Source organism: Mixophyes fleayi, chromosome 6 (assembly GCF_038048845.1).
Source record: "Mixophyes fleayi isolate aMixFle1 chromosome 6, aMixFle1.hap1, whole genome shotgun sequence".
In the NCBI taxonomy this organism is placed as follows: domain Eukaryota; kingdom Metazoa; phylum Chordata; class Amphibia; order Anura; family Limnodynastidae; genus Mixophyes; species Mixophyes fleayi.
Window position 1 is genome coordinate 219,874,529 of NC_134407.1, and position 12,720 is coordinate 219,887,248.

At 44.5% G+C, this 12,720-nt stretch overlaps 2 protein-coding genes across 2 annotated transcripts in view; one reads left to right on the forward strand and one right to left on the reverse strand.

Annotated features, from left to right (window-relative positions):
* LOC142159849 (uncharacterized) overlaps window positions 1-12,720 on the reverse strand; it is a 408,399-nt gene that overhangs the window by 78,676 nt on the left and 317,003 nt on the right. The gene's annotated exons all lie outside the window — the stretch shown is intronic.
* Window positions 1-12,720, forward strand: part of LOC142159846 (uncharacterized) — a 152,776-nt gene that overhangs the window by 63,224 nt on the left and 76,832 nt on the right. The gene's annotated exons all lie outside the window — the stretch shown is intronic.

The window sequence follows — 12,720 nt, forward strand, 5'->3', positions numbered from 1 at the left end:
GCAAAGACCTCTACCACCTGTTCTACAAGCTTATAACAATAACTGTTAGCCGTGACAATCATACATTCATTACATCCAGACAGATTACTCTCTGAGCCCCTCATCACATTATCCCCACAATTTGTATTGTGCTCTTCACTATACCCCCTTGCACTCAGTATGTTCCCCATCACACCCTGTCACTCCTCGTTCCCCAATTTGTCGCACTCACAAACAACCTTCTTTCTCCATGCCCTCTTCCACTGGGAGACATCTCCCCTCCGGCACCCAGCTGTGTCATCCTATGTATCTCAGTGCGGGAGGAGGGGGAGCATAAATGTTACTGGGTGCAGCCATTGTGGTGTGGTCTTGTTATATCAGAGGGGAAATAACTTGGATGTCATTGATCCCTCAGGATAGAGTGAAGAGGTGAATGTACTTTAGGACGTATATCAGTACAGAACAAGTAATGTCTTACAGCTGATGACTGACAGATATGTGACAGTAATTTTCCTCTCCTCCAATCAGGAGGTAACAGGCAGCCTAGTCCCAAGTAACAATCAGCAGCTGCATCTAAGAGATATTGTGGTAGTCACAGTAATTCCTACTGTATAATCCTCATAATACTTATATCCTCCTCATTCATCACCTATTTTATTTTACCTGTGTTATGTTTATCGTTATATCTCATTATATCTATGTAGGTACATAACCTGCCAGTCACTGCGTCCTCTTACCCGGAAGATGTTACCTGACTTCCGGTCTGTGCGTTCACATGAACTTCGCTGTGTTCTACATACCAGAACTGTTCTCTTTCTATTGGAACTTCCGGGTGACCTTAGAGTAGGAGGAATCAGAGAGGTGACTGCTGTGTCCGCACCAGGTAATTATGTTATTATTATTATATATTATTATACAGGGGGAGCAGACTCTGGTGTCCTGTGAGTATAATACGTGTGAGCTAACTGGTGCCCTGTTATTATAACACAGTTTGAGGTGTAATTAGTGTAATACAGGTGCAGCAGCCTCTGGTGTCCTGATATAATACATTTAGAGTACACTTTGGTATCTTGTTATTATAATACATGTAGAGCAGACTTCAGGGTCCTGTTATTATAAGACAGGTGGAGCATGCTCTAGTGTCATGTTATTATAATACAAAGCAAAAAAGGAATAAATTTACACCTTGGCAAAACCGTGTTGCATTGGAGGGGGAGGTAAATTTAAAATGTGGGGACAGATTTATAGTTGGGGTAGGGCAAGATCTACTTTAAATTTCAGTGTAAAAATAAAGCTATCAAGTATTTGTGTGCTCTATGAAAAGTAGCCAGGATTTTGCTAATCTGCAAAATAATAAACTAATTTTCACCCCTTGTATTGGAACATGGTTTGTCCAGGAGCAAATTTACTATTTTTTTTATTTTTTTTGCCTCGTCTTGTTCACCTAATAAAGGGCTGTTGTGACCGGATGGAGCTCCTATGCCACCCTGTCTGTCGTGTTGCTGGGGATCGGTTGGGCTTGTCTTGCCACCGTCCCCCTTTTCTTGATCCCAAATGCGCCCTCTAACAGCAGTAGGAGGGGCTTATGCTGCTGCCACCATTGGACTCCTTCGCGGCGTCCAGAACCGCGTCATTCTGGGTAACTCTCGCTGTTAGTGTACCCTCTCGCTGGTACACCTTGCCTTGTCTCATTAACGTATGTCGCAACTAAATACCATTTATTTATAACATGACTTTAATGAAATAATTAAAAACATTTAAATTCATACTTTACGCAGACTAAGTAAAGTTAATAAATAAAATTTTTACATTATATGTAATTCATGTAAGATTTTTTATTTTTAATAGATTTGTAGGGTGACATAATGCATATTTTCGATATGCGCTGTTATAATATCGAGTATGTAACAAAATCTATTTAATTTAATTTGCATTCAAGAATATGTGTTTAAACTATTATGATTTGGAGTGTGGTTCTGCAGACAATGGGCAGCAAAGTTATTTTGCATGACAAAGTGAATAACAATGCATAGCGCGTTACTTGTTTCCTAATCCAAATATTATGTAATAAAGACAGATTTTTTTGGCTTACACATGTAATGAAATTCTGCTACTAAACCAAATGTTGTGCGTCTTATATTATGATAATTAACGTAATTTTGGGTTAAAGTTTGGTTTTCCAGACTAACATGCGTGCCGTTAGTTAGCGCGCCTGGAATAAAAACGATAATACTTCTAATGCGGTTTGTCAATAAGAAGAATATTTTATAGTGATAGAAATTAAGGGTACACAATGTAATGGGAAAGTTCTAATAAATAAATAAGCACACAAACTCGGAACATTGCTAGAGAAAGCTAAACCACACACTTATATAGACTACCAAAAAGAAAACTGGTATACAAACATTTCTCACCAGCAGCGCACCATATCCAACCTGGGGGATCCGGAGGCGGCCCAAGAGCTACATTCCGTCTGCAAGAGGGGGGAGGCCGTATTGGATAGGCAGCTACGGCTTTCTAATAAATACCATGGGGCCCACACCCTGTCGAAATTATGTGATTTATCATGAAGGTAGCACGTTATACTCTCCATGCTTGCGACATGTCTTATGTAAGACCGTAGCTCCTGCATAGAGGGAGCCCTAGGGTCTTTCCAGTGCTTTGCTATTGAGGATTTAGCAGCTGCCAAGATATGGGATATAAGCTTATTTGAAGGCCCGCTCTCATCAGGTATAGGGCGAGAGAGAAGGAATGACCAGGGATCCAAACTTATCTGTTGTTCTGACACAGAGTTTATGAGTGTGAGAACCATGTTCCAGAAAGGAACTATGCGAGAGCAGGTCCACCATATGTGTAACATCGTACCTCTCTGGCCACATTCCCGCCAGCAGCTCGGAGTGGTCGTAGGAAACATTCGAGATAGCCTATAAGGAGTATAGTACCAGCTATAGTACACTTTATAGGCTGTTTCCTTAATTAGTGTAGAGATCGAGCTCTTGGCAATCCCCTCACTGACCACCTCCCAGCATAAGTCGTCTGGAGGAGGACCCAGGTCCCTCTCCCATTCCCGCTCATGTCGGCCTGGAGCATCGAAAGTGTAGTTTATGAGCCAGTTTTATATCTGGGAGATCATCCCTTTAGTGAGAGGTGAATGTAGACACATATATTCAAAGGAGGTCGGGGCCCGGAGAGCCTCCCGGGGGGGCAAAGACATAGCGAAGTGTGGGACCTGGAAGTACTCAAAAAAAAGCGGATGAAACGGTTCAAAACTATGGTGAAGTTCCAACATAGAAGCCCAAGTTTGATTGACCACCAGGTCCGAGACCACTCGTATTCCCGCCTTTATCCAATGTTTAAATTGCTGCGTGGAATTGCCAGGAGGAAAGTGTGGGTTGCCCCAGAGAGGAGTCAGAGGTGAGATAGGGGAGGACAATTTATATTTGACCCGACATGAGTCCCAAAGGGATAAGCAGAATTTAAGGGATTGAAGAGAGGAGGCCGCTGGTGACCTATCTGTATTGGTCAAGCCCCAGAGTGATGCCATGGAGGGGACCCCAACATAGTGGGTCTCCAGGTCCACCCACGCTATAGACTTGTAAGGGGCATAGCTTACTGTCACCTGGGACAGATGGGATGCCAAGTAATAAAATTTAATATCTGGGAAGCCCCTGCCTCCCCGAGCCCTAGGCTTTTTAAGCACTGCTATTGAGATTCTAGGGGGCTTGGCACGCCATATAAACTTTAAGAAGGAGGAATGCAAATCTTTGAACACGGATTCGGGGACCCTCACCGGGAGGGTTTGAAAAAGATATAGAAGTTTCGGGACCAAGTTCATCATAATAGCAATAATCCTCCCCAGCCACGATATAATATAGCTCTTCCAAGTCTCCAAGTCCTGTTTGATTTTTTAGAGAAGGGGGGGAAAGTTTTCCTGATACAATCTATCATAGGTCGAGGTGATATAGACTCCAAGATATTTGATCTTACTCGCCTGCCAGCGTAGTGCAAAGTTAGTCTGTAAACTGTTCCTGAGGGATGGGGAAGCATGAAGGAGCATGGCCTCTGACTTAACAAAATTAATTTTGTAGCCAGATAGGAGGCCACATTCAACTATAAGTTTATATAAGGCGGGTAAAGACTCCTGAGGATTTGTCAGAGAGAGAAGTATGTCGTCCGCGAAGAGAGAGACCTTAAATTCCTGCGGCCCCACTGTCACACCTGAGATCGACGCCGCCAGGGGTTCTATCACTAGTGCAAAAATTAAGGGCGATAGGGGGCAGCCCTGTCTCGTCCCGTTGGAGAGCGAGAGAGGGCTAGATAAAGATCCGTTAACCAAGACCCTAGCTGAGGGGGAGTTATATAGGGCGGAGACCCCGGTCAGAAATTCAGCCGAGAAGCCGTGCGCCTTCAGAGCAAGGGTCATAAAATCCCAAGAAATTCGGTCGAACGCCTTCTCGGCATCATGGCCGGGAGACGTCTTTGATTAATGATTTGAACCAGGTCTATCGCGCGGCGAGTATTATTCCTAGCTTGGCGACCCGGGATGAACCCCACCTGATCATAATGGACCAGACCCGGAAGGACTTCGTTCAAGCGGGTGGCCAGGATCTTTGCATAAATCTTAATGTCAACATTAAGGAGGGAGATGGGACGATAGCTTGCGCAGTCGCTGGGGTCCTTCCCCTCTTTATGAATGACTACAATACGCGCCTCTAACATCGATTTAGGGAAGGGATCTCCATGTAAGATAGCATTGAACAAGGTGCGTAGATGGGGGACCAAAGTCTGGGAAAATCTTTTGTAATAAGCTGCGGAGAAGCCATCAGGTCCCGAAGCCTTAGAGGTTTTTTGGGCCTTGATGACTGCTAGTATCTCTTCCGACGTGATTTCCTCATTTAGTTGTTGAGATAGGTTACTAGAAAGGGTAGGGAGATTTGCTTGTCTCAGAAAGGCTGCTATAGTGTCTGCAGGGGGAGCACTCCCGGGATTTTGAGCATCTAAGTTATACAATGAGGAATAAAATTTTTGAAACTCACGTCCTATTTGGTCAGGACGGTATATGGGTGAGCCTGAAGGAGACTTTAGGGCCATGACATTGTTTTGACATCTCTGAGCCCTCAGACGGGTGGCTAATATTCTATCGGCTTTGTCTCCCTTCTCGTAGAATGTCTGCCTCAGCCGTTTCAGGGCCGTAGCAGTGGATTCAGAGAAAAGGAGGTTCAGATCAGATCTCACCTTTAGAAGTTTGGACAACACTTCTTCATCCGGGGATAGTTTATGCTGTCTCTGCAGAGTCTGGAGTTGAATGGTTAACGATGCACGTTTGGAGATGGCCAACTTCTTACGGCGTGAGGCCATGCTAATAAGATAGCCCCGCACTACTGCCTTATGGGCTTCCCAGAGGGTCATGGGGGAAGTGTCGGGGAGGTCATTAAAGAGAAAATACTCCTCAAGAAGGGTCCGGAGCTCTAGGGTAAGTGGCTGATCGTGGAGAATGGAATCATTAATATGCCATGTAGCGGGGCGAGGGCAAGATGCTATTTCTGAGAGGTCGGCAGATATGGGAGAATGATCGGACCAGACCATCGGATGTATATGGGCCGCCCTGAGCTTCAATGACAGATCGTGGCTAAGGAAGACCATGTCTATTCGTGAATAGGTACCATGGACCGGGGAGTAAAATGTATAATCACGGGATGAGGGTTCCCTAAGCCTCCAGGAGTCAAAGAGGAGGTGGTGGGAGAGAAGGGATACCAAGGCCTTAGATTTACGGGACTCCGAGCCACTGGCGGGGGGGAGCAAAGTGGACGATCTATCTATGGTATCATCTACTACAACATTAAAGTCCCCTGCCATAATCACTTCTCCCTGGCGCACCTGAGAGAGCAAGGAGTCTAGTGCAACAAGAAATGAGCTCTGGTTTTGATTTGGGCCATACACATTGACTAGGGTGCATAGAGTATTATTGAGTTTACCCACGAGGATTAGAAAACGGCCTTCGGGGTCAGGATGAGATGTCAAAAGCTCAAAAGTCACGTGGGATGCAAAGAGCGTAGCTACTCCCCGTTTTTTTCTGTCTGGGGTCACAAGCATGAAAATCAGAAGGCTACTGCTTAGACTTCAGCTCTGGGTGTGAATGTCGAGTAAAGTGTGTTTCCTGCAGAAAAACTATATCTGCTCTATGTTGTTTAAGTGTAAGATAAAGTGTTGTGCGCTTTTGTGGGCTGTTCAAACCTTTGATGTTCAATGAGAAGATCCTAAGAGCCATCGGGAGGTGAAGACAGGGCCGCCTCAAGTCCCCCAGCGAGGACTGGTCACGCTACAAAGGAAAATAAAAACAGTTCCAAGTTAACACAAATGTAATAAGAACGAGGAGTATGAAATAGTGCCTGAGGTAGAGAGAAGTAGGAAGGAAAAGAGAAGGAAATAGGGTAGTGGACAGGGCCAGTGTGCGGGGACACACCTGGTCCATGATGCCGGCCAGGAAAGGTAAGGGGCAATGCCAATGGCAAGGGAGGGCCGGGCAAGGGCATTATGCCCATTGTGGGAGTGTGGCCAGGAATACAGACAGTGAAAAGGCCTGGGAGTTCCAGCCGTACAATGTAGACACCTACATTACCTCCCGGCCAGGGTCTAAAGCGCAATTTAGGAAGCTATGTAGAAAAGAAATGTCGAAGGGGATGAAGGTCAAACTACTACCCAAGACCAGAGAACCGATCAAGTAAAGAGAATGAGATAAGGGCAGTAGGTGACTAGCATATTGAAACATTTAAGAAAACAATACTATAACCAAACACACAGAAATTTAGTAAAAAAAACAAAACAAAACCAGTGAGCCCAACAACTTAGTTCAATGGAACCCAATTCCTCCCAATCTACATGAGAAGAGCCGATAACCAACGGTCAGTCATGCAGCGGGGAGGTATATTAAACAGAGTGGTTTCTGAGACAGAAAGCAATAAAGAAACTCAATCATCATAAATCAGGGTGCTTGAGCAGCAGCCGATGACTTAGTGGTTCTTGACACAGTCGACCACTCGGTAGTTGGAAGCCTCCGGGCAGCAGAAGTGGGTCCCCGAGAGCCAGGCAACGGTCCCAATGCCGCTGGGAGGGAGAGGGAGGCCGGTGCCGGGAGACCCAGAGTCTTGAGAAGGTGGGCTGCTTCCACCATAGACCTAGCAGAATGAAGCTTGTTGTTCTGCCAAACCAGGAGGCGGAACGGAAAGCCCCACCGATACCTAATATTGTTATCCCTGAGAATGGACGTCACCAGCTTCAATTCACGCCTCTTGAGAAGAGTGAGCGGAGCAATGTCCTGGGAAATTTGCAAAGAGGCATCCTCAAACGAGATTGAGTCAGTCTTGCGAGATTCCCGCAGGATCGCTTCCTTGGTGGTATAATAGTGACAACGGAGGATGACATCTCGAGGCTGGGAGGAATCTTGGGGGCGAAGGGCTCTGTCGTCCCTGTCCAGGAGAAGCTGATCCTCTGGAGTAGCAGGAGCCAGGCCAGCAAAGAGTCTTTTAAGATATTGGTTTAGGAGGGGCTAATCCACTTCTTCAGGGATACCTCTGATAAGCAAGTTATTACGCCGGGCCCTGTTCTCTTGGTCTTCATGCTGTTCCTGCATGTGGAGCATATCTTGCTGCAATCGCTGGATGTCAGTCACCGTGTCCCGGTGAGACGAGGCAGCTTCGTCCATTTTAGTTTCCAGATGGTCTGTCCTATTCCCGAGGTCTTGGACCTCAGCCCTCAGTGAGCCAATAGCTTTTTGCACTTCTGCTTGGACCGCCTGCACCGATCTCCTTGTCTCCTTGACCTATCGGAATAAGGACTGTAGATCCTTTCGAGTCAATGGTGAGGAGTCCGAGTCGTCAGAATCGGAGTGAGCTTTGCGGTGTGAAGATGAAGTAGTCGGGGTCTTTGACTCCGTATATGCAAATTTCTTGAGGCTCTGAGGGGGATCTGATTCGCCCGTCTTCTTACCTCCTCTAGGCATGGTATAGTCAGGGAGGGGGGTCACCAACGAATCAGGTAAAAAGGGCTTTTATGAAGGTTTCTGTGTTTAGATTAGACAAAAGAACATTCCCGCGGTCTTCCAAGTGAGAGCCCTGGCACAGGGGCCATGCGGGGCGTCGTAACTTATTCCATATTGCAGCTTATATTAAGGCAGAGCAATGTCCAGCAGCCAGAGTGTGAGGAAAGATATCCGCGGAGCGCTGCAACTTGTGCACTTGGGTGGGATAAGCACTCAAAGACATGAAAACACCGTCCTGGAGAAGCGCGCCCTTTTGTGGCGAAGATGGTATACAGATGAAACAGGGTGCCCAATTCCAGCAGAATACTCAAACCCACTTTGTGGAGAGTCTCCAGGGGAGGATGTGGGATGATAGAGGGGAGCTGATATTGTGGCTCCTATTTACCCCTGCAGCTTCAGGCCACTGAAAGTGAATGGAGATCTGCAGCTTGAACAATGGAGGTCGCACCATCCACAATCGGTCACTGGGTGGCAGCAGAATATTATTAAACACTACCTGTGATCGTGTAGTGAATACAAACAGCCACTGGGTGGCAGCACAGCCAAGTTGTTAGGGATGATGTACAATCCTGTCGGCACAATTAAATTGGGCTGCAGCCCAATAGGATCTTCTGCTCAGCACTCACTTGAGTTTTACAGGGGCTCGGCAACCAGGGGAAGGCTGGCACAGACAGTGACTCTGTATGCAGCTCCCTGACACCCGCTATCCCGCCGTGCACAAGCCTCGGATTTCAAGTCTGCCTGTCGTTGCCCGCTGGAAGTGGGGATGCGCACAAAGACCCACCCTGGAAGTCCTGGGAGGGTGCAGCGCTGTGCGAGGAGGGGGCCAGCTCCAAAGTCCGCTGGCCGCCGACCGGATGTCAGTCCCCGCCAGCCGGAAGTCAGGCTGCTCCAGAGGACGCCGCTGCTCCAAAGGACACTGATGCAGGGATTGAGAACAGGCCGCGATCTGCTGGGATGACAGCGGGACGAACGCCACCTCAGGTCAGGTAGGGCACTCCTGATCACAGGTCTCCGGCAGCTCCGGTCCTCAGCAATTGAGGCCGCGGTCTCCCGAATCGTCTAGGCCTCCGGAAAGCAGGGCAATCTGCAGGCAGGGAGAAGGGCGGCACCTAACTCCGGGTCAGGCAGGGGGTACCTCAGAGCCAGGGGAGCCCGTTTATTTGAAAATTCTCGGGTGGGAACTGCTGTAGGAATGGGATTTAAGGATGGTCGCCAGGAGCTCCAGAAAAACGTGGCTGACCAGGATGGCTGCCAGACCACGCCCCCCCCGAGTAACGTATTTTAATGCTAACATTATTAAAGACATGTTATGCACAGTAGCAGTTTGACAATAGATATAATATTAAACATTTTTATGAGTTTCATAAATTAGTTACTATGTGTATCCATATTTGTTCCATCTATTATATGTTAGGTATTATTAGAATAAGCTAAAATGTATTTGATGTCTTGTTTTTCAGACAAAAGGGTCTTCAGTAATATAGCGCAACAGATAAAAATCATAGCAATGAGACATTGGAGTTTCACAAATTTAAAACTTTATATTTTCCTTCATTATTAAAAATAGGTTATTTAATGTGAATCGTGATACTACATTAATTCTGTATGTTTATTTTAATCTGTGTATATATCTTAAGTGTATCTGACATTACTGTATATCAGTGCATTTAACTGTGAACCACTTAATATTTGTATATGGGTATCTATTTTAAAGACACTGTTTCTTTTTGATGTACTTCATGTATGGTTGTACAATATAACATAATAACATCAATTTTTTTAAACTTAACTTTTTTAAAACTTTTTTTTTGAAACCTAATAAACACAGCTAGGATTCAGGAAAATAATGTCAAACATCTCTCAATAAGTCAACTACTATTTCAGAATTAAATATCATATAAATTGGCAAGACATTATATAAATGTATTAAAAATATTTTAGCAATTTGGCACAAATTCATGAAAGTGTATTTCTGGAAATATAGTTTATTATATTATTATACAGTTTATTACAGCATCTTTCAATTAAACTACACTGTTTTTTTCTATAACATGAGGGTACAAGAATTTTGGTATTATTCTATAATTGATTTTTCTTCAGTGGGCTAAATAGATAAAGATTTTAGATAAAACTTTGACACACCCCTATTTGTAGTAATTAGAGTAACGAATTTAATAGATGGTTTAATGTATGGTTATCTCAGGCAAATATCAGACATTATGTCTCCAACATATCGTTTAGTTCATTGAAATGTTAAGTTGTAAATAAGTAATGTTACTATCAGGGCCGGTGCTAGGGTCCACGGCGCCCTAGGCATTTTTAAAAAAAGCTGCGCCCCCCCACCGCAAAAATCGCCGCCCTCCTCCCTCCTTTCCTTACCTTGTCTCACCACCGCCGCCTCTCTGCTCCGTCTCCTCCCCTCCACTCACTGACACTAGTAAGTGGAGGGGAGGAGACGGAGCAGAGAGGCGGCGGTGGTGACAAAATAGCCTCTTTAAGGCACATTTGGGTGTGGCTCACAAGCCAGTCCTTGCTAGATGTAAACCCCTATACCTGGGAAGTGAGCGCATCTGATTTTAACAGCATTTTAATGGTTATTAAAGCATGTAGGTCAGTGTAGGACCTGCATCTAATGAGGTGCCCGTGACGCTGGGATGCAGGCTTAAATGTTTTGATCAAAATATGAACTGATACCTCATGTTTTCATTTTGCTAGACACACACATATATGCGGTGTGAAGGATAAGCACTGACAACTGTCTTTTTTTTTGTTTTGTAAAGTTCTAAACTCTATAGAAGCAACATCAGAACATAAAAACGGTTTATCAGGAGCTCTATGGATTGGGTTTCCATGGCAATCAGCAGCCCACAAACCTCAGATCACTATGTGCAAGCCTCCTTGTTCTGTAGATAACATTCATACAAAGATCACCGATTGTACAAAGACATTTCTATATGTCCAGCTCACTGGATTTAATTAGTCTCAGGGGGAAAAAGCTGCTTTGTGTTCAGAAGTTTAACTGGCAGCAAGCATTCAAAAGGAAGCAGTCTCAGCTAGAACTATGGAGAAAGTGGTGTATAGTGAATTATCCTGAATACACTAATTGCTTTTAAGCAACAGGCCTCCTCAGTTTAAGACATTTCTCAATAATCAAATTAAATTTATCAGCTAAGTACATTTTCATTTTATATGTATCTTTTATATTTGTATTATCCTTTTTACAATATTTGTCTGTCAGTCATTGTAATCTCACACCAGAACACAAGAGTTAATGTCCATCCTGTGACACAATGCCAAACATCAAGTGGAGTGGTGTAAAGCACATTGAAATTACATTCTGGAGCAGTAGAATCGCACTTTCTAACATGACAAATCACACGTCACCGTCTGGTAGTCATGAATCTGGGTTAGGAAGATGCCAGGAGAACGCTTCCTAACCGAATACATACTACCAGCTGTAAAGCTGGATGGAGGAGGGATTATGGCCTGGGCCCCTTAGTTCCAGTGAAAGGGTTATTGTTAGAATTAATGCTACAGCATACAATAACATTTTAGAGAATTTTGTGCATCCAACTGACATAACCTGGGTCTGTTTTAATCCCCCCTTATGCTCCTTTCTTAAATTCAGGTCCTTCCTCACTTACTTGGGGCTGTCTTCATCCCTTCCAATCAGACAGTGATATGATGTTGAAGGCTAAATTTGCAGTTCCATAGCCCCCTTGTAGATTGGACTCAACTTTCCAGAAGCTGGAAGCACCTACATTGCTGTATCTAAGGAAGGAAGTTATACACAACCTGCACCTGATACACTGCTATCCTGAGAGGCTTAGCTGAGCCTTCAGGTAAGATACCATGGTCTGAGAATAGCCAAATAGGAAGGGACACATCTTTTACTATAGAAGACTGCACCACTGGTCATGTTACTCTTATGTGGTACCTCTTTCTGACCATTTAATTAGAGTTGCTCCTCCATCAGTGTTGTGGGACTAAGTAACAGGGTCAAGTCTAATACACCAGATGGTGAGATTACAAATATAGAGAGTGTACAGTAGTGACAGAAGTGTAATAATTAATAACAGTATGTCTCACTTTAATCTCCCCCCGGGTTCAATATTAGGGTGTCTTATACCTAAATCAGCTTAGTAGAAAGAGGGTTTGAAAACAAGCTTAGTTTCAATGCAGGAGAATAAATCAGCAAAAATCTCGTCCATTCAAAAAAGACATTTTTGTAAAACATGAAAACAACTAAAATATAAAACCTGTTTCAGAACAGTCATCTTGCCTCAGTCTAAAGCCATTTGCTTTTCATCATAGTCCAGTAGTAGCAGGTGCAGGGGATCCGTTCACCAAGCAAATGTCAGATGGGAATGGAAAGCATGTAACCAAGATTCCTTTTCTGTAACCCTTACAGTTCAGGTGGTTATCAGTAGCACTTAGAAGAGACCTTCCCAATGGCTTGGACAGGTGAAGTTCAGACGTACCATTGACAAGGATCCAGTCACCAGGTTGGATGTTATGGTCGGAGTTTGTGCTGGTTGAAACATGGGTAGACTTAACTCATTCCTGACTAATGGTCTATGTAAATTGTTGGAAATAATGCCCTATTGCATAGTTGCCCCACTTAGATTCAAAGTTGGAAACCCCTGGGTTAACATGTGAAAAGGCAATTAAAGGGTTGCCGATTTAATAATAGCACTTGT